A 22,181-nucleotide genomic window follows, 5' to 3' on the forward strand; every position below is an offset into this window, starting at 1 on the left:
ACCATCTCACACCAGTTAGAATGGCGATCATTAAAAAGTCAGGAAACAACAGGTGCTGGAGAGGAGGTGGAGAAATAGGAACACTTTTACACTGTTGGTGGGATTGTAAACTAGTTCAACCATTATGGAAAACAGTATGGCGATTCCTCAAGGATCTAGAACTAGATGTACCATATGACCCAGCCATCCCATTACTGGGTATATACCCAAAGGATTATAAATTATGCTGCTATAAAGACACATGCACACGTATGTTTATTGCGGCACTATTCACAATAGCAAAGACTTGGAATCAACCCAAATGTCCATCAGTGACAGATTGGATTAAGAAAATGTGGCACATATACACCATGGAATACTATGCAGCCATCAAAAAGGATGAGTTTGCGGCCTTTGTAGGGACATGGATGCAGCTGGAAACCATCATTCTTAGCAAACTATCACAAGAACAGAAAACCAAACACCGCATGTTCTCACTCATAGGTGGGAACTGAACAATAAGATCACTTGGACTCAGGAAGGGGAACATCACACACAGGGGCCTATCATGGGGAGGGGGTAGGGGGGAGGGATTGCATTGGAAGTTATACCTGATGTAAATGATGAGTTGATGGGTGCAGCACACCAACATGGCACAAGTATACATATGTAACAAACCTGCACGTTATGCACATGTACCCTACAACTTAAAGTATAATAATAATAAATAAATTAAAAAAAAAGAATATATCCACTATAAATACATAACTAGTAACACATAAAGAAGGCAAAAATTAACATGAAAAATAGACACATCCACAATTATGTTGGGAAACTTATGACATGTTTCAAGAAATGACAAAATAAAGAAAGGAAAAACTAAGTAAGACTATAGAGAACTTGAGTAACATAATTAACAAGATTTATCTTTTAGGTCTAAATAGAATTTGAAACCAATATATAATAAATTTTTTGTCAGACGCATAGAACATTAAAAAACAAACTGAAATAGGCCACACATGAAAGGTTCCTAAAAATATGTTTCCTACAGACTCATAAATGACTAAAATGCAATGCTATTAATAACAAAAAGATAATTAGGCAAGAGGATTTGCACAAGAGGAAAAGATGAGAATTTTTAATGGCTGAAGAATAAACAAGGATGAGAAAGCACATATCAACCCTTGAGATAATAAGAATAAAAGAAAATTTAGTGATCGCAGAACAAACACAAATCAGTATATTTATTCAATTAAAAAATACAACATTTCGTAAAGCCCAATAAAAGCCTAATAAAATAGTCATAACTGATATACCTGATCAAGAAAAAAAAAAGGGTAATAAACAACGTAGTTCGTTGCAGTTTTGGTAGAATGTGCCCAAGGATTCTTACCATAAAAATATGGAAAACATCTCTATAATGGTAAGGATTCCCCAGAGAAATAAAACTAACAGGATATATATAGTACTCAGATGGAATTGATTCATGAGACTGTGGAGGCTTGGCAAAACAAAAGTATACAGTGCAGGCTGGCAGGGAAGAGTTTCTTTGGTATGAGTCCAAAAGATGTCTGCTGACAGCCTTTCTTCTTCTTGGGGAGGTCAGTCTTTTACCATGAAATTTACTATTAAAGCTTCCAACTGATTGGATGAGATCCACCCACATTAGGGATGATAGTCAGATTTACTCAGTGAACTGATTAAAATGTTAGTTTCATCTTAAAAATACCTCCACAAAACATCTAGAATAATGTTTGATCAATATCTGGTTATCTTGACCTACCTAAATTGATGCATAAAATAACCCATCACAAATTTACCCTATGTCAACTTGGCACCCATACCCAGCTCCTTAAATCATACTTACTTTCCAAATAGCGACAATAACAAGGTCATGCTTCCACCTAAAATGATACAACTGTGCACAACTGAAAACGCACTGACCCTTTCCCCAGAAGAGGATGTAAAATCCTTGGGTGACGTTTACTCTTCTCCTTGATATCCTTTGTTATCTCCTTGACAACAAATACTATGATGTAAAGTTAGCATTTTAATACTATGACATCAAGTCAACGAATTTTACGTTGCATAAGAAGAGAATAAGAAAAGGAAGAAAACAGGCCAGGCGTGGTGGCTCATGCCTGTAATCCCAGCACTTTGGGAGGCCGAGGCAGGCAGATCATGAGGTCAGGAGATCAAGACCATCCTATCTAACATGGTGAAACCCTGTCTCTACTGAAAATACAAAAAAATTAGCTGGGCGTGGTAGTGGACTCCTGTAGTCCCAGCTACTCAGGAGGCTGAGACAGGAGAATGGCGTGAACCCAGGAGGCAGAACTTGCAGTGAGCCAAGGTCATGCCACTGCACTCCAGCCTGGGTGATAGAGCAAGACTCCATCTCAAAAAAAAAAAAAAAAAGAAAAAAAAAAGAAAGAAAAAAGAAAAGGAAGAAAACAGATATTCGCAAGCACACACACACACAAGCGCACACACAGAGTCACAAACACATTCATAACAAAATAAGGAAGAAATACTCTTGACAATTATAATGCTCATTTCTGTAACTGGTCATGTTTATGTAGCTCGCATTTATAACTACCTTCTACCCATTCTGTATTCCCTTTGCCCTTAGCTGTGTATGTGTTTTCACCTGGTGGGATAACCCACATCTTCATTCCCGAAGGATCTGGGCCATTAGTAGTCCTGCGTCGTTGGGGTAGTGGCTTTCCATTAACTTTAATAACAGAGCTTGGTAATATTAAGAGATATCTTAAGCAGTCTTCTGTATTCCAGATATATTCTTCCTTACCTCTATTATGGAGTAGCTGTCCAGTTTCCCCATTTGTAGTGTGGATCAATCAACCCAGCCAGCACAGTAACTTCCCTGCTTGCCTGCAGATTCAGAGGCTTCAGGTGGCAGTCTTAACTTGCAGTTCAGTATAATCATTGTTGTGTCTCCTGTTGGAACCATTCCTTCCTTTGGAACAAAGACATTTAGGACAACAGAGCATAAGGCTTTGGGAAAAGAAAGGAAACATTTTGCTGGTGAGTTGCTAGAGGTAATTGCAAGTGATGACCCTTTCATTTCCATCCCTAGATTCCTGGACCTGTGAATGTTGCTTATGGGAGGAAAAGCATCACCTATTGGCCTTTGATGAAGAGAATGCACAGCCTTCCAGAGAGACTTGCCCCAGCCCTGCAAGGTATTGCTACACATCTGGAACTGTGATGGAGTCTTCAAAATGCCATTGCGCTGTGCTACCAAGCCAGCAGCTTCAGGATGATGGGGTAATATAGTAAGACCAGTAAAATCCATGACCAAGGGCCCATTGCTGCACTTCTTTCACTCTGAAGTGAGTTCCTTGTTCAGAAGCAATGCTGTGCAGAATATCATGATGGTGGATAGACATTCTGTGAACTCGTAGCTGGTAGTTTGGCAGAAGCACAACATATGGGAAATGTAAATTTGTATCCAGAGCAAGTTGATAACAAAATGCTGCCCCTTCCATGATGAAAATGGTCCATTATAATCAACTTTCCACCTATCCGACTGATCACGCTGGGAATGCTGCCATATTGGGGACTTAAGTGCTGATCTCTGCCACAGGCAGATTGGGTACTCAGCAACTGTAGCCAGCTCAACCTTGGTGAATGGAAGTCCATGCTGCTGAGTCCATGCCTCCTCCATCTCTGACCCCATCCCTGGCACCTCCATCCCTGACACCATGGCCACCTTGTCCAGGAGCCGATTGGGTGATGATAAGGGTGACTGGGGAAAGAGACTGGCTGGTATCTACAGAATAGGTCATCCTATCCAATTGATTATTCAGCTCCTCTGCTGAGGTCAGCATTTTTGAGCATTCACATGGGACAGAAATATCTTGTGTAACTGTCTGTTCTGAGAGGTTTATCCTCTGACCTCTTCCTATGACTTCCTTGTTACCAATTTTCTAATAATAAGCCTTCAATTCCCTAATTATCCTGCCTGACTATTGGTCACAGTCTATGAATTGGTATATAATCTCACATTTGGTAATTTCTCCTTCTAAGCAAATTGATCAACAGGTACACTGCTCAAAATTGTCCTGACTGGGTGGATTTTCCTTCACCCTTTCCTTCAGGAATGTGCTAGAGAAGGGCTGCAGTGCTGCAGCTGTCCACTTCCTGGAAGTATGTGTATATCATGAAAATCCATTTTAAAATTAGGCCTGACATCTTTCATGTTTTGTCAACTGATTGTAGGGAACTCTTCATGAGGCCATAGGCGCTGGCTGGGAGACAGAAAGTGGATAGCGAGAGTGAAGACTGTGGACGTTCGTGCCACTTTTTCATGTCATTCATGCACGTGCCTTCAGGTCCTGACGAAGCCCAATATTGAATATAACACCACTCCCATTCGATTATAGAATGTGGCTGTGCATGCACAACCTTATAGAATGTAAGAGACACACTTGAAAATAGGAGCCCCAAAAGATAAAGGATGGATAAAATATATCAGTTGAGTCTGACAAAAATTGTAGCAATAACACCAGAAAACATAAAATTCAATGTCAAATATATTATATGGGACACAAATTTAGGTTTCCCAATTCGGTGACAGCAGCTCCCACTATAAGTTCTTGCCTAGTGAGAGAGTGACCCCAGAACTCTTCAAGGTTGGTAGGGCTCTCCTCAAACATTTATTTCTCACAGAGATGGAGAAAAGTGTTCCAGGGTGGATGAGCAGATCTGAAATGATAAATTCACTCCAACTTTTCTTTCTCCATAAGCTTGTCAATCCCTTCCTCTAGAGTAACCAGGATAGTTCTGGCATTTCGAGTTCATTTACTGTGGGTAATCTTTTTGGTCCATGTTCCAGCCATCCAAGCAAGCAAATGAACTTCTTCTGACTCCCCAAGCTGCAACATTAAATGAAGACTCTCTGCTTAGTGGTCCCATATCAATAAATTTGACCTGATCCAATCTTATATTCTTCCACCATTATCCAGCATCCTTAATGACCATTTCCACACATATTTCCCAGATTTGCCTATATAAATTGGAAAAATCAAGTAGTCCTTTTGGAGTATAGTATACCTCTTCATGGGTCACATCTTGTGCCTTGCCTTCAGGGGCCTGCTAGGACATGAGTCTAGTATAAGTCCAGAAGCAAAGAGGAATGGTGGGATTGTGTATTAGTTTGTTCTCACACTGCTATAAAGATACTACCTGAGACAGGGTAATTTATAGAAGGAAAGAGATTTAATTGACTCATAGTTCTGCATGGCTGGAGGGGCCTCAGGAAACTTACAATCACGGCAGAAGGTGAAAGGGAAGCAAGGTCCGTCCTCACAAGGCGACAGGAGAGGGAGAGTACAGGGAAACTGCCACTTTAAAACCATCAGATCTCGTGAGAACTCCCTCACTGTCACGAGAATAGTATGGGGGAAACCGCCCCCATGAGCCAATCACCTCCCACCAGGTCCCTCCCTCGACACATGCGGATTACAATTCGAGGTGAGATTTGGGTGGGAACACAGAGCCAAACCATATCAGACTGAGCCCTGAGAAGAACCAGCAGGGTCTTGAAAGATTGCCTCTAGGGAGGCCATTGTAGTTTCAAAACACACAATGAAACAAACAAATAATGATTGTAGAAAGGACAAATACATCCTACCATAGTCAATAGAATGTATACAGCAATGAGAATGGATAAGCCATTGCTACATGCATGAGCATGGATGAATTGCCCAGGCATAATATTAAGCAAAAAGGTGAGATACAAAAGAGTATATGCTTTTATGATTCCTTTTTGTAAAGTTTAAAATAGGCAAAACTAATGAATAGTAACAGAATTCAAGAAAGTGCTTCCCTTTGGGGTGGGGAAGTTCCGGGGGAAGGGTGGTGAAGGAGCCTTCTGGAGTGCTGGTCTTCTGTTTCTTGATCTTGATGGCAGCCATATGGTCATGTTCACTTTGTAAACATTTATTGGCCTGGCGTGGTGGAACATGCCTATAATCCCACCGCTTTGGGAGGCCGAGGCAGGTGGATCACTTGAGGTCAGGAGTTCCAGACCAGCCAGGCCAATATGGTGAAACCCCATCTCTACTACAAATACAAAAAAAAAAAAAAAAAAAGAAAAAGGCCAGGCATGGTGGCTCACACCTGTAATCCCAGCACTTTAGGAGGCCGAGGAGGATGGATCACCTGAGGTCAGGAGTTTGAGACCAGCCTGACCAACATGGAGAAACCCCATCTCTACTAAAAATACAAAATTAGGTGGGCGTGGTGGTACATGCCTGTAATCCCAGCCACTTGTGAGGCTGAGGCAGGAGAGTCACTTGAACCCAGGAGACAGAGGTTGCGGTGAGCCAAGATTGCACCATTGTTCTCCAGCCAGGGCAACAAGAGTGAAACTCCGTCTCACAAAAAAAAAAAAAAAAAAAAAGAAAGAAAAAATAGCCAGGTGTGGTGGCGGGCACCTGTAATCTCAGCTACTCTAGAGACTGAGGCAGGAGAATCACTTGAACCTGGGAGGCAGAGGTTGCAGTGAGCCAAGATTGCGACACTGTACCTCAGCCTGAGTGACAGAGTTAGACTCCATCTCAAATAATAATAATAATTATTATTGAGCTGTATGTTAACGGTTTGTGCATTTGTATGTATATATGCTGTATTAGTCCATTTTCTGTTGCCTACAACAAAATACATGATACTGGGTAAGTTATAAAGAAATTTATTTCTTACATTTTGGAAGCTGGGAATTCCCAGGTGGCAGAGCCACATCTAGGGAGAGCGGGAACTGTGTGTACAGTCCTGAGGCTGCACAGGGTGTCACATGGAGAGAGGGCTGAGCATGCTTACGGGCTAGCTCGGATCTTTCTTATAAAGCTATGGATTCCACTCCCACGATAACCCATTGATGCATTAATCTGTGAATGAATTAATCCATTAATGAGGGCAGATCCAATCGATTCTTAAAGGCCCCACCTCTCAAAACCACCACATTAGGGATTAAGTTCAACATGAATTTTGAAGGGGACATTCAAACCGTAACATATGCTCTACAAGTTGCTTTAAAAAAGTGAGTTGGTATTGAGGAAGTGAAGGTAGTTAGCTGCTATAGACTGAATATTTGTGTCCCTCCAAAAATTCATGTGTGAAAACATGACCCGTAATGTGATGGTCTTTGGAGTCAGGGCCTTTGGTGATTAAGCCATGTGGGCAGAGCTTTCGTAAATAGGATTAGTGCCCTTATTAAAAAAGACTTCCTGACCCCTTCTGCCATGTGAGGACACAGTGAGAAGACAGCTGTCTTTGAATCAGGAAGCAGGCCCCCAACAGAAACGGAATCTGCCAGCATATTTATTTTGGATTTCCCAGCCACCAGAACCGGAAGATATAAATGTCTGCTGTTTAAGCCACCCGGTCCATGGTATTTTGTTATAGTAGCCCAAATGGAATAAGGCAGTAGCTTCATTCATATTAATGTTTCAAGTCATGTAGCAGCTACAGAAAGGAGAAAAAGATCGGTAAACAGAAGCACTGAAATGAAAGAAGGAAACTATTTCAGAATAGAAAAGACTGGAGCCAATTTGTAGACAAAAGGGAAAGAGAAAGTTTGAGGCTGTCTGGAGCCAGCTAGAAAAAAAGGAATCAGGAACACAGAGGAATTATCCTTGGAAAAGACGAGCAAAGGAATTAAAAACGTTGAGGGTTTGGAAAAATTTGAAATGGAGATTTTATATGAAAAAGCCTCCATCTGCTCTGTGGGTTAGTGGACCAAACTTGGGTCTGCCTGCTCAGTGCAGCAAAGCCAAACACTGCATCTGGATTTGCAGCAGGAGAAAGTGAGGCATTTGTTGCAGGGCACCATGGAAGGGGAATGGAGTAGCTCATGGTTAAGACCCAAACTCCTTGATGCCTGACAGATAAGGCTTTATAAAACAGAGGTTAGGGTTACCCATGGATGTGACTTCCTCCAGGACTCCCAGGAAGAAATTTAGAACAAAGAATGGTCAGAGTTCAGTCCTCAGTTTCCCCTTATGAGGTCTACGAACCAGCCAATCCATTTGGTGGGGGTCCGGGTTTCTGAAAAACAACTCAGGGACATATGTTAAGATGTCATTTTGAGTTTCTATAGAGAACCAAAACATCTCATGAGTCTTACTTCCTTGGCGGTTGCTTTAAGCTGCTATTACTTTCTTGATTATCAACTTGCTCATTTGCTTCTCACGGCTAGCTAGGTGCTTGATATTTTCCCTTGAAGGAACTTAAGATTTTCCTTTATTTCCATTCTTGGACAGGGGGTTGGGGGTGCAGCAGTCCCCTAAGAGAGGTTCCTGCTCTATCTCACAAGTAGGAGGCTAACAGTGTTGGTAGAGCTGTTTCTACCTTATTATTGGAGGAAAGCACATTCTTTGATGAAACTGAAAGTCTAGATGAGATTGTTTAAGTTATGGTGAGTGCTCCTTAATGATCATATGCCTATTTTAAATAAAAACCTGTTTTGAAACATGTTTAAAATGACAAACTCATATTTTATATAAAAACTGGGAAGGAAACATGGAGTGACTTCTATTATAACTAGCTATATGAGAAAGGCCTGCACTATTGCCTTTCTGATACAGATTGTATCAGTACAAACTATCAGCAGACTTTATATGAAAAAGTATCCAACAGACGAAGCTTGAAAAGTAAATGAATGCTCACAGTTTTGCACTTGTAAATGCTGAGATGCTGAGATATTGCAATGCCTGTGGAAGCCAGAGCGTCTGGCCAGCTGAGTGCCTTGGATGAGAGCTGCCCCAGGCCAGCACTAACAGCTCAGCGGCCAGCCATGGCCCCACCATCTGCAGTGGGATCCCCTGTGTTATGCCCTGGTAGCCAGGTCTGATAGATTGATGGCATCCCTGCAGTTGGCATGGCCATGGGCTCTGTGCTGCACACCCACTGGGTCACGCCATTTCTGGGGGCTTTGATGGAGGATGTAAATACTGAGCCCCCAAGGCCTGACATCCTTGACCTGAGCCTTCGGGAGCCCCAGGGATCCCTGCCCACGTACCAGCAGCAGCTTAGTCTTTGCCACTGTGAGATGAAGGCTTTTGGAGTGACCCAGAGTGACCTTGAACTTTGTGAGGGTTTCAGTGAGGTGCAGAAGAAGGGCAGGTTTGCAAATGGAGCAGCCTAAGCAAACAGTTTAAATTGAAGAAATGGGCCAGGCGCGGTGGCTTATACCTATAATCCCAGCACTTTGGGAGTCGAAGCGGGTGGATCACTTGAGATCAAGAGTTTGAGACCAGCCTGGACCACATGGGGAAACCCTGTCTCTACTAAAAACACAAAAATTAGCCGGGCGTGGTGGTGGGCACCTATAATCGCAGCTACTCAGGAAACTGAGGCAGGAAAATCACTTGAACCTGGGAGGTGGAGGTTGCAGTGAGCCAAAATCGTGTCACTGCACTCCAGCCCGGGCGACAGAGCAAGACTCCGTCTCAAAATAAATAAATAAATAAATAAATAAATAAATAAATAAATAAATAAAATGGAAAATTTTCTCTCATGATCAAATTAATTTAGCAAACAACTAAAACTGATAGTGAAATGATAAAGTGTAAAGCCTCCAGGGAAACCCCCCTTCCACCATTAGTAGCTTCTGTGCTTTCTGTGCTTCAGAATCACAGCAGCAGAAAGATGTTCTTGCTGGGAGGAGTCAGCTGAGATGGTGTGGAGTTTGGGACGGGACGACTCTTTGCATGGCACCCTCAGAGGGGTTGTTGTGGTGTGAATGGTTTGCAAATTAATGAGAATAAAATGATCTTCTTTCAAAAAATTAAACAAAAGAATACATGCCATGTTAAATACAGATCTTTAAAACAATAAGTTTTATCTAATTAACTAGGACAGAATCTCCTATTCCCAGTGAATGACCAGAGGTTTTGCTGTTTGTAGTAAAAAGAAGTAGAAACTCCTATGGAGAAGAGATCTTATAGGCAACTGTATTTTATTTGATGTTACTTGTCGTGTCCTTACAATTTTTGGTTTCTCTTCTGGCATTCTGGCATCTTCTTTTTCCTTCCTTCCTTCCTTCCTTCCTCTTTTCTTTTCTCTTTCTCTCTCCTTCCTTCCTTCCTTCCTTCCTTCCTTCCTTCCTTCCTTCCTTCCTTCCTTCCTCTTTCTCTTTCTTTCTCTCTCTCTTTCTTTTTCTTTCCTCTTTCTCTCTTTCTTTCTTTCCTTTCTCAATTTCTTGCTTTATTTCTTTCTTCCTTTTTTTTTTTTTCAGAGTCTCACTCTGTTGCCCAGGCTGCAGTGAAGTGGCACTATCTCAGTTTGGCTCCCTGCAACCTCTGCCTCCCAGGATCAAGTGATTCTCCTGCTTCAGCCTCCTGAGTAGCTGGGACTACAGACACATGCCACCATGCATGACTAATTTTTGTACTTTTAGTAGAGACAGGGTTTCACCATATTGCCCAGGCTAGTCGTGAACGCCTGACTTCAAGCAATCCTCCTACCTTGGCCTGCCAAAGTGCTGGGATTATAGGCGTGAGCCACCATGCCTGGCCTCTTTTCTGGAGTCTTCTTAATATTCTTGATTGGCAGTGTGTTGCCATCAACTAGTATGGTTTAATGTGCACCTTGTAAGAAAACAATTCAAAAGTCAGTGAGTTTAGATACTTAAGATTATACTGAAAATTCAGTCCAGGAATTTTTTTTTTTTTTTTATTACGATATATATTTCTTTTTTTTTTTTTTTTTTAATTTATTTATTATTATTATACTTTAAGTTGTAGGGTACATGTGCATAACGTGCAGGTTTGTTACATATGTATACTTGTGCCATGTTGGTGTGCTGCACCCATCAACTTGTCATTTACATCAGGTATAACTCCCAATGCAATCCCTCCCCCCTCCCCCCTCCCCATGACAGGCCCCTGTGTGTGATGTTCCCCTTCCTGAGTCCAAGTGATCTCATTGTTCAGTTCCCACCTATGAGTGAGAACATGCGGTGTTTGGTTTTCTGTTCTTGTGATAGATTGCTAAGAATGATGGTTTCCAGCTGCATCCATGTCCCTACAAAGGACACAAACTCATCCTTTTTGATGGCTGCATAGTATTCCATGGTGTATATGTGCCACATTTTCTTAATCCAATCTGTCACTGATGGACATTTGGGTTGATTCCAAGTCTTTGCTATTGTGAATAGTGCTGCAATAAACATACGAGTGCATGTGTCTTTATAGCAGCATAATTTATAATCCTTTGGGTATATACCCAGTAATGGGATGGCTGGGTCATATGGTACATCTAGTTCTAGATCCTTGAGGAATCGCCATACTGTTTTCCATAATGGTTGAACTAGTTTACAATCCCACCAACTATTTCATTCATTACTTACTGAGCTCTGCCCTGGATGCTATGAGGAGTCAAAAATAGTTGCTCCTGACACTCTTCAGAATTGTACATGTAAGCAAGGGCTACAAGATGCACATTTGCACATTTCTGAGTTCAGTCATTTTTTCATTCACACGTGTATCGAGTTACTCAGCAAACACTTAATTGGAAGAATTCTCCTTGGTTGGAGAGCCAATGATGAATATGACGTAGTTCCTGTCCTTGAGGAGTTTACAGCTTAGGACAGGAAGCAAATGTAAATAACTGTCATCTATTTATTTAACTAATTAATTTATTATTATTATGTTGAGAGACGGTTCCACTTTGTCGCCCAGGCTGGAGTACAGTGGCACAATCATGGCTCACTGCAGCCTCAGTCTCCTAGGCTCAGGTAATCCTCCTGCCTCAGCCTCCCAAGGAGCTGGGACCACTGGCATGTGCCACCACACCTGGCTAATTTTTAAATTATTTGTATAGGTTCTCCCTATACAAATTTTTAAATTATTTTTAAATTATTTGTATATGTTGCTCAGGCTGGTCTCAAACTCCTGGGCTTAAGTGATCTCCAGCCTTGGCCTCTCAAAGTGCTGGGATTACAGGGGGTGAACCACCATGCCTGGTCTAAATAACTGTAATCTAAAGCGATACAGAGTTGTGCCCCAAGTGTTAATCACGAGCTAAAGTAGTAGCAAGTGTGAAATTTCTATTTTAACAATATGTTGCCTTAATATTCCTGGACAGAGACGGCCTTTATAAAGCAGAGCAGTCCTGTAAACAAAGAATGTTCTTAGAAACTGCCAGTTAGAGTTTCAGCTCTGTATTTCCCACTAAATGATCTGAAATAAAGACACTTAACTGGTCACATCTCACTTCCACATCTGTAATTTGAAGATGAGAATTCCTCTCTCATCAGCTTGTCATGAAGAAGACTCAATGAGATACTGCAGACGTGACCCAAATGTCCCTGGCCTATGACTACAGAATAAGGTCACATTCACTTTCATATTCCCATCACATGACCCTGTATCTCCAAAAATCCCCCCAAAACAGCAAGTCCCATATCTCAGGACCGAATCCCCAGGGTCTTTACTCTGGAATGGCCAGGAATTCCAGGTACTTTCTTAACCATAAGTGTCAGCTTTGTGACTCTCACCTCTCTGTTGAGTTTGAAGAAAGTCTCTGGGCAAGACAGAAGCTTAGGGATATTTTCCCAATATCCCAGAAAGAGCTAGGGGCCCCTTTCCCCATTCTTATTAATGGGAAGATTGAGGTTCTAGCAAGTTGGCTGCTTGCTCAGGATCACATGCCTAGATTTTGTGTATTGAGTTATAAAATCCCAAGCCCAGGGTGTTTCCTGTCATAATAAAATAAGGTAAATAGATAACAAAAAAGGAAAAAGAGGTTTTAAGGGTTTGGGGTAGGGTGATGGTGATGAGTATTTTTCATTTGTTTTGTTTTCTTAAATCAATATGCACGAGATACACCTAATAACCTTTCTGTAATCCAGGAATACCAAACGAGAATGGAATATGAATTCATAAACTACCTCATTTAATACTGCCATTGCTTGTGGAACATGAAAATGAAAAGTAGCAAAAATACATTTTTGGAAGCATAAATCATTATTTCAATATCATATTTCATTTCTTTTTGGTGTGATTTTGGTAAATACATAGTGCTTTACTTGTTTCTCTATCAACCAGATTATATGTTCTGGGTTTGTATTACGCAGGAATGAAATAAGCAGAAACCAAAAATCCCCCAACCCTTTCATCCAGTATTAATTTTAACCCCATTTGTCTTTCCTGAAAATGTGTCAGTGCCTTTTTTTTTGCTTCTCTTCTCTTCTAGCCCTATATTGTCTCCAGGGTCTCTCAGCCTAGTTAAATTGTTGGATATAGAGAAAATGTTTTTCTTCTGTTTCTGTGCATTCCATAGGGGCCAGTATAAATTGAAGGGTTGATATTTAGTTCTTAGTTAAAATACACTTAGAATTTAATTGACATGTACTATTAATAATTATGAACTATCATTAGTTCTCTGAAGCTTCTATATCCTTTTCCTGTAATTCTCAGCAAATGACCTTGTCACCCTCTTTCCTGAAAAAATGAAGATGTCATGAGTGGGGATTTTCTCCCTCCACTGGCCTCTCTACAAATCCCTCCTGCCTCTCACCTTAGCACTTTCACTCTTGACTCTATTTACTCGATGTTCATTTGAACCAAAGCTCATCACTTCAGCCATTCCTTGGCTAATATCACGTCACACACGATACTCTGTTTCCTCTGATCTCTCCCCTTTTGCGGAGATGCCTCAAAGCCAGGGGAGCAAATTCATTGTTTAGTGAGCCCTGCTCCCACCTACTCTAATATACCCAACACGTTTTCAGATAAGACCTTCATGGGGTGAGATATAGCCCTCCAAATCCTGAAGGCTTCCAAGTATCTCAGAATCAGTCTCATTGGCATTCCTGTTTTCATTCTTGTCTTCCACAACAAAACCAACCGTCACCCTGAGAATACTGACACAGGCAGCAGCTCCTTCCTTTGGTTCACCCCAAATCCTAAATGTCACACAGATTTCCTGTTCTCAGCTCCATGTCTTCAGATGTGAGCAGGCTGCTGGGCTCTCCTGCCTTCTGGTTCTCACTGAACTTCGCTCTTCCTGTTCCAATTCCTCAGTGCACTCATTTCCATTTGGCTGCTGGACTCACCCTCCCTCCAGCTGACACTGTTCTCTGGCCTGGTCAAGACTTAACTGCCAATACCTCTCCCTCTCCCAGAACTGCATCCCCCGTTCTTCAGGGATCTGCCTCTCATTCCTAGTACTATATGGTTTACCCTTTGTTAAAAATAACTAGGGTTTTCCAGGAGGCAGAGGTTGCAGCGAGCCTAGATCAGGCCACTGCACTCCAGCCTGGGCGACGGAGCCAGACCCTGTCTCCAAAACAATAAATAAATAAACAAAAAGTAACTAGGGTTTTCGTGCAATTTCTCCTCATTGTCAGAGTTAGAAGGACAAAGGAATGAGATATCCAGAAGAGGTGTGGAGGAGAGGAAATGCAGAGAGGACTGAAAGTGAGGTCCGAGAAGTCTGTCATTAGAATAAGGAGCAATTCAGTTTTCTAGTTCCTCAGTGAAATGAAGAAGGATAGTAAACTATCAAAACCGGATGAATTGGCCGGGCACAGTAGCTCACACCTATAATCCCAGCACTTTGGGAGGCCGAGACAGGCAGATCACCTGTGGTCAGGAGTTCGAGACCAGCCTGGCCAACATGGTAAAACCTGTCTCTACTAAAAATACAAAAAATTAGCTGGCTGTGGAGAAGCATGCCTGTAATCCTAGCTCCTCGGGAGGCTGAGGCAGGAGAATCTCTTGAAACCGGGAGGCAGAGGTTGCTGTGAGCCAAGATCGTGCCACTGCACTCCAGCCTGGGCAACAGAGTGAGACTCCATCTCAAAAACAAACAAACAAAACAACAACAACACAGCAAACAGTGAATTACCATATGACATAGCTTCCTTTAACCTTACTTAATAATATATATGTGATTCAAAATGATACAAGTTAACATAAAAAAGCTCAAAATTTAGCTGTAAAAACTTAACGAAATTTGAAATGCATGAAATTACATGTTACCATGGAACCCAAGAGATTATACATTGATTATTGCATTTTGATCAGTTTTGACCACCGTCCTTTGTTCAAACAAGGCATCATAATAAGACAGTTGTGGAATTTAATCCTTTGAGTAGAGCTGCTTGTTCCTCTGAAGAGAGAGTGATAAAAAAGACTCTTCCCCTCTCAGAATGTTTTGAGACCCAGGGCAGAAACTAAAGAGAGAATGTGTTCCCCACTTCCCCAATCCAATGAGCACACGCTCCAAGAAATGAGTGAAAACATAAAAGATTTACAGCAAAGAGCATCAAGGATCAAGCTAAGACTCCACAAAAATTAGGTGTAAAGAATCAAGGGTTTCATGGAATTGTGTATTTCCCTTTGTGTTCACTCTGGAGATAAGAGTGGTTTCAATTGTTATTAGAATTGTTGACATTTCAATGAGCATTTTCTAGAAAAATAACTTTTTCTGAAAGGCACATTCTATAGCACAGCAGTCCTCAATCTTTTTGGAACCAAGGACTGGGTTCATGGAAGACAATTTTTGCAGACCAGGGTGGGTGATGGGGGATGGTTTGGGGATGATTCAAGTGCATTACATTTATTGTGCACTTTATTTCTATTATTATTACATTGTAGCATATAATAAAATAATTATGTAATTCACCATAATGTAGAATCAGTGGGAATCCTGAACTTGTTCTCCTGCAACTAGACTATCCCATCTAGGGGTGATAGGGTCAGTGACAGATCATCAGGCATTAGATTCTCTTAAAGATTGTGCAAACTAAATCCCTTGCACACACATGGTTCTCAACAGGGTTCACGCTCCTATGAGACTCTAATGCTGCTGCTGATCTGACAGGAGGTAGAGCTCAGGTGGTAATGTGAGTGGTGGGAAGCATCTGTAAATATAGATGAAGCTTTGCTCGCTTGCCCACCCTATCCTCCTGCTGTGTGGCCTGGTTCCTAATAGGCCACAGATCAGGACAGATCTGTGGCCTAGGGGTTGGGGAGCCCTGCTATAGCAGACACTTAAAATAGAAACTTTTCTTCACGTATATCTATATATATTTTTTTTATTGGCTCTGGCTCATATTCTTATTTATTTATTTTAGAGACAGGGTCTCACTGTTGTCTAGGCTGGAGTGCAGTGGTGTGATCATGGCTCACTGCACCCTTGAGCTCCTGGACTCAAGGGACCCTTTGCCTCAGCCTCCGGAGTTGCAAAGACTATAGGCATGAGCCTCCAAGCCTGGTCTACATATTCTAATTGGCTAAAAAAAAAAAGTTACACTTAACTAGTTACTTTGAAAAGACAGTTTACGATAATGAAATTTAATTCGGCATACAGTTATTTTAGCAGACACTGAGATAATATATGACCTGGGAAATGTCCCTAAAACTAAACATTCCTTCAGAGCAGTTAACAATTCTATTGAAAAGACTAATTTTTAAAAACGAACCTTGTGGCTAAGCAACACAAGGATTTAAACGCTATTGACTGTCTTAGTGTAAATTTTCACTTGCTCTTCATGTGGAATCACCAGAGTTTCTCAGATGGAGCTGAGATAGAAATAAAGGCTCATGTGGGAAGCTGAGGCTGCCAGTCAGAGGACTCACCATTGACTCACTCCCACTGGGGGACTGGGATACCAGGACCTTACAGAGAGGAGTGATTACACAATTTGATTGTTCACTAGGTTGTAACACCAAACCCAAGTCCACTCTGCCCACTTTGGGGATCTCATTATTAGAACAATCTATCCAATGTTGGCCTCACTTTGCCAACATTAACTAGAAATGTCATTTCAATTCTGTATATCAGAAATGCAGTTAAAATAAATTGATTTTATTAATGATTTTCATATTTGACAAAAGATTTGATGGCAAACAGATTTTTTGAGACATTTCAAGGACTTTTCATAAGATATAAGGCCTCCCCCAAATCTTCGGGATGTGTATTTTATCCACATTTTACAGTTGAGGAATTTAAAACTCAGGATATGACGATAGTTTGTATCTAACTCCAGACTTATTTGACTCCAAAGTCTGTGTTATTTCATTTATCCTTACTTTTCCTCAAAAGAAAAATGGTTAAAGCTATTGACTAAAAGAATGTTTGGAGATTAACAAATGCATTTCAACCCTGTATTCAATTCCTGTTACTATTACCAAAGATCTGAACAACCACAAAACCAGCTTATAACGCATCAAAACTCCAGAAGCAGTAGCATTAACCTCAGACAGGGAATCTGAACAACAAAATTCCTCCATAAAATATTTAATGGCATTTAACTTATCATACAAGTAGTAATTCTCCTGAGAATAAAGCTGTTGTCTTGGATGAATATCATACAGGAGGTTGCTTATGAAACTGACACCTGGAATCCACTCCCACACTTACCCATGCTGTTCCCTTTTATGTTGATGTTACAGCCAGTTAAAAACAGAATTCTATCTGGACAGGTGGGTATGGTTAATAACTAAGGTATTGTTAGCCATTAACATTTTGTTTCCAATTAGACAACCAGATTAACAAACTGGCCACTTAATAGGCCCCTCCTAGGAAGTAGAAGCTAGGACGTATTAATTTTGAGGGAAGAGGTCAGAAAAATAGAAGAACATTGAACAAGTTTGGGTGGAATTCTGCACTGAAAAAATAATTCCTGATGTGAAGAAAGATCCCATAAACCCCCATTAAAATGCTCTTCAATTCTAACATTTTATAATAAAATAGTGTTACAGACAGGTGAAGCTCATTTTTATAACCTCATTTTTCTTAGGGTCAACTTTGCATAAAAAGAAAGTCAATCAATACCAGTTTCTGAAATTTCGAATATAGGAAAGCATGCAAACAAAAACTCCCACCATAATCCCTTGACAGTATCTCTTCTCAGTATACCCAAGCGGGCCAAAGGGTACCATGACGACTAAGCTCCACGCGCCCTCTAGTGCAGCCATCTGGAAATGCAGCTACCAGTCCTAAGCTTAGGTATTTTCTCTGTAAACAATTTCCAGAGCAGCTGTGCTTAAAATCTGTTTATCCTGCGTAGCTAACTCACACTGAGGTGTTTCTACAGGGTTCGTATAAATTCGTTAACTTAACTTATTTATTTCCCATCTATTCTCAACGGTGACTTACAAGAACTCATAGAATATGACAAAATTGAAAAAATTGAAAACAAGATAACAAGGGTGAGGCAAAGTGATCAAGAAATTAAATCAAAATACATGTAAAGTAACAACTAACCATCCTCCCATCGATGATATATTTAGCTGTATATTAATCAGTGTGCACTAGGTTCTGCTATGGTAAAGACAGCTCCCAAATCTCAGGAGTTTTCGACAACAGTGCTTTAATTTCTCTTTCCTTACAGATCTCAGGTTTCTTTTTGGTTTCTAAGCGAGTGGAGCAGCCATTGTCACTCACACTGCCTGCCACCATGGCAGAGGGGAAGAGCTTTGAAAAATCTTGCACTAGCAATTAAATGCTCTGATCACATCGATTCTACTTACTCTCATTGGCCAGAACTCGCCTCACGTCTCTACCCACAAGAGAGGGGAAAAGTCAGGTCTTCCATGTGTAAGGAGAGGAGGCAGAAATTTGTGGACAGCTGAAAGCCCACTACAGCACTCCCAGGCAGGGTCAAAAAGGAAACCAGAAGAGATCTGACTCAGAGTGTTCATGAAATTAAAAGCAAATACAACAGCGCAGGAAAATTACAAGTCTTTTTGATTCTAGGGTCAGACAAGAATTTCTCCAGGATTCCTCATAAAAGGGACAAGGTATAACATAAATCATGTCATCATAATGCATTTGTGGCCTTTTCTTATAAGGCCCTCTTTTAGGTTTATGCCATTACAATAATCTACAATTTGTCTAAACAAACTCTGGAAGAGCTGAATTATAGGTATCTTCCTCTTTGCTAAACTTCTGCATCAGGGACATATGTAAGCACTGTGTTTAATTATTTGAAGGGCAGTGAACACTACATTAGGTTCTCGAGGAAGCTTCTGGACAAGAGCTATTCTTTGCTGATAAGCGAGAACCAACTCACCTTCCTTCTCTCTTTCCTTTCCCTTCCCTTCCCTTCCCTTCCCTTCCCTTCCCTTCCCTTCCCTTCCCTTCCCTCCCCTCCCCTCCTCTCCACTTCCCTTTTTCCTTTCCTTTCCTTTCCTTTCCCTTCCCTATTTCCTTTCCTTTCCTTTCCTTTCCTTTCCTTTCCTTTCCTTTCCTTTCCTTTCCTTTCCCTATTTCCTTTCCTTTCCTTTCTCTCCTCTCTTCTTCCCTTCCCTTCCCTTTTTTCTTTTTTCTTTTTCTTGACAGGGTCTCGTTCTGTCTTCCAGGCTGAAGTGTGCCATCATAGCTTACTGCAAGCAACCTCAAACTCCTGGGCTCAAGTGATTCTCCCACCTAGGAGTAGTTAGTCCTCCCAAGTAGTTAGGACTATAGGCTCATGCCTGGCTAATTTTTTATTTATTTATTTATTTATTTTGTTTGTAGAGACTGGGTCTCACACGTTGCCCAGGCTGTTCTCAAGCAACCCTCCCTCCTTGGCCTTCCAAAGTACTGGGATTACAGGCATGACCCACTGCATCTGGTTCCAAATTATCTTTCTTAATCATTATCAACTCAGGGTTGGTTAAGGTCCAAATATGGAAACTAAGGAGCCAAGAGGGGCTCTTTCGTAACCAGAATCCTTGAAAGTGTTCTGAGGTCAGCTGAGAGAGGAACCAAAATTTGGGCCAAGATCCTTTCCAGACAGTTCTGAATTTTCCTAATTGTGCAGATAAATGGTCAATTAATAGAGTTTCCATGGCTCTATTTCGTTGCCAGGGGCAAAATAGTTTTAGCCTGAAATTTGTAAGACAAAGCGTAACTAGACCTGCATTTCAGCCACTTTATACTACCATCCAAATGCCCAGCTTTGAACAATTCTACTTCTAGAAGAATCCACAATAAAACAAATGTTCAAGATGCCTTTCCATCCTGAAATTTTATAATAAAATAATGTCACAAATTGTATAATAAAATATTATTTTATTAATAATAATTTTGCCTAGAAATTCTATGTACTACTAATTTAAAAGCTGGAGACTTGTCTTCTAAAACAATAAATAATAATAATAATAAACTTTAACTGACTGTTTGCTGTGGCCAAGCAGTGTGGTAAGTAAGCACTTCAAATGTATTATCTGATTTAATTTTACAGGCAAAATCTGTTATTACGCTTAATCTACAGATGAGGTAGAGTGAGGTCATATAATTTGTCTAAGGTTAAACAGGCTAACAAATGATAGAGCTAAGGGTTTTGACAAGACATCTCAATCTAGAACACATGTGCTTAGCAACTACACTTGCACCTTTCATGAATAATATCTTTAATTTTAGGAAAATATAGCCATGGTTCTTATGCAGAGAGATCATTTACTAGCAGGGTCAGTACTTGTCCACTTTAGATAGTAAAAGCATCAACTGCATATGGAGGAAAACTGGTTTTCCTACTTTTGGTACACCAACTGCACCCAAAATTGGTAGTTGACTGACTACTAGAAAACAAGTTTATTTTTATGTTTATTTGTTTTAAAGGAACTCAGCAAAACTGTTTTCCTTTGTAGGAAGATTTATTTCTTTCAATTTTTTTCAACTTTTATTTTATGTTCTGGGGCACATGTACAGGAGGTGCAGGTCTGTTACATAGGTAAACGTGTGCCATGGTGATTTGCATTTTTTTAGGTACAATGTCTTGCTCTGTTGCCCAGGCTGGAGTGCAGTAGTGTGCTTATGGTTCAGTGTAGCCTCGACCTCCCTGGGCTTAGGTGATCCTCCTGCCTCAGCCTCCCAAGTTACTGGACTATAGGCAAGTGCTACCATGGCTAGCTATTTTTTTTTTTTAATTTTAATTTTTGTATATATGGGTATCTTGCCATGTTGTCCAGGTTGGTCTTGAACTCCAGGCCTCAAGCAATCCTCCCGTTTCAGCCTCCCAAAGTGCTGGTATTACAGGCATAAGCCACTATGCCCAGCCTGCAGGAAATTGTAACTACTGTCAGAAAGCCACTCCCACCATCTCTTGTTCATATTAATATGGTTTAGTTCTCCATGAGCACCACAACCCAAGGATCTATAACGTGCTCTACAACTTAGTCCCAAACTGACTTTTGTTCTGGAATTAAAGGCAAAAAAAAAAAAAAATCATATTTAGTGTTGCAGACTTTGACCTACACCTGATGGCTGAAACAGCAGTCCACATTGCACTCTGTTCAGGAAACTAGCTTAAAGTAGCTCATTTTCAACAAACTCATCCTGGGTAAAGAGCACAACATCAAATGGCAGTGCTGCTGAGTTCTCGTTTCCATCATCCACACAGGCAGCCCAAAGTCCCTTTGTCTGAAATGTTCTGGCTCTCTTGAAAGAGGTCATTCCTAATGTGTGAAGTACTTTTGAAAGATGATATTCCATGCTAGTCATTGTGTTTTGATACTCATTGATTGAGAAAAATGTGATGACAAATACTCCTGTAAATTCAGCCTCATCTTTGAGTGCATTTATATAACTCTACTAGTAATCACATCCCTACCTATATATATATTTTATGTATATTGGTACATACATATACAGCATTTATTCAGTCTATAAACAGAGTTTGGCCCATATATTAATTCACAGACACCTTATAGTAGCTCCAAGACATCCAGGACTTATTACAAATAAGTTGAATATGTCTATTTTCTACTTTTGTAAACTCTCTAAAGCTATTAACCGTTCTCTTCACACCCCACCCCTCCATCCCCACCCCACTGGAACTCCATGAGAATTTTATAACTTTGAAGCCAAAACAAAATCTGAAGTATATAGAGCCTACCTTAAAACTTACATGCAAGCTGGACACTGTGGTGCATGCCTGTAATCCCAGCTATTTGGGAGGCTGAGGCAGGAGGATCACTTGAGGCCAGGAGTTTGAGGCTGCAATAAACTATGGTCATAGCACTGCACTCTAGCCTGGCGGCAACATAGTGAAATCCCATCTCTAAACAACAACAACAACAACAACAACATACTACATGTATGTGACTGCAATGCTTAGGGGTGAAATGTACTGATGTCTACTTCAGAAAATGAAATGGATAGAAAAGTGGATAGATGAAAACATAATAAAGCAATCTGGCAAAATGTTAACAATTATAGAATCTAGGTTGGTTGGATAT

The 22,181-nt window shown here is 40.8% G+C and overlaps 1 long non-coding RNA gene across 1 annotated transcript in view; it reads left to right on the top strand.

The window, feature by feature from the left end:
- Positions 1-5,070, top strand: part of LOC105480008 (uncharacterized) — a 57,789-nt gene extending 52,719 nt beyond the window's left edge. Inside the window, exon 5 of the long non-coding RNA XR_986225.3 lies at positions 3,077-5,070. This is a non-coding gene — a long non-coding RNA (uncharacterized lncRNA). The remainder of the gene's footprint in view (positions 1-3,076) is intronic.
- Positions 5,071-22,181: the final 17,111 nt, after the last annotated feature.

This window comes from Macaca nemestrina, chromosome 9 (genome assembly GCF_043159975.1).
Source record: "Macaca nemestrina isolate mMacNem1 chromosome 9, mMacNem.hap1, whole genome shotgun sequence".
Classification (NCBI taxonomy): domain Eukaryota; kingdom Metazoa; phylum Chordata; class Mammalia; order Primates; family Cercopithecidae; genus Macaca; species Macaca nemestrina.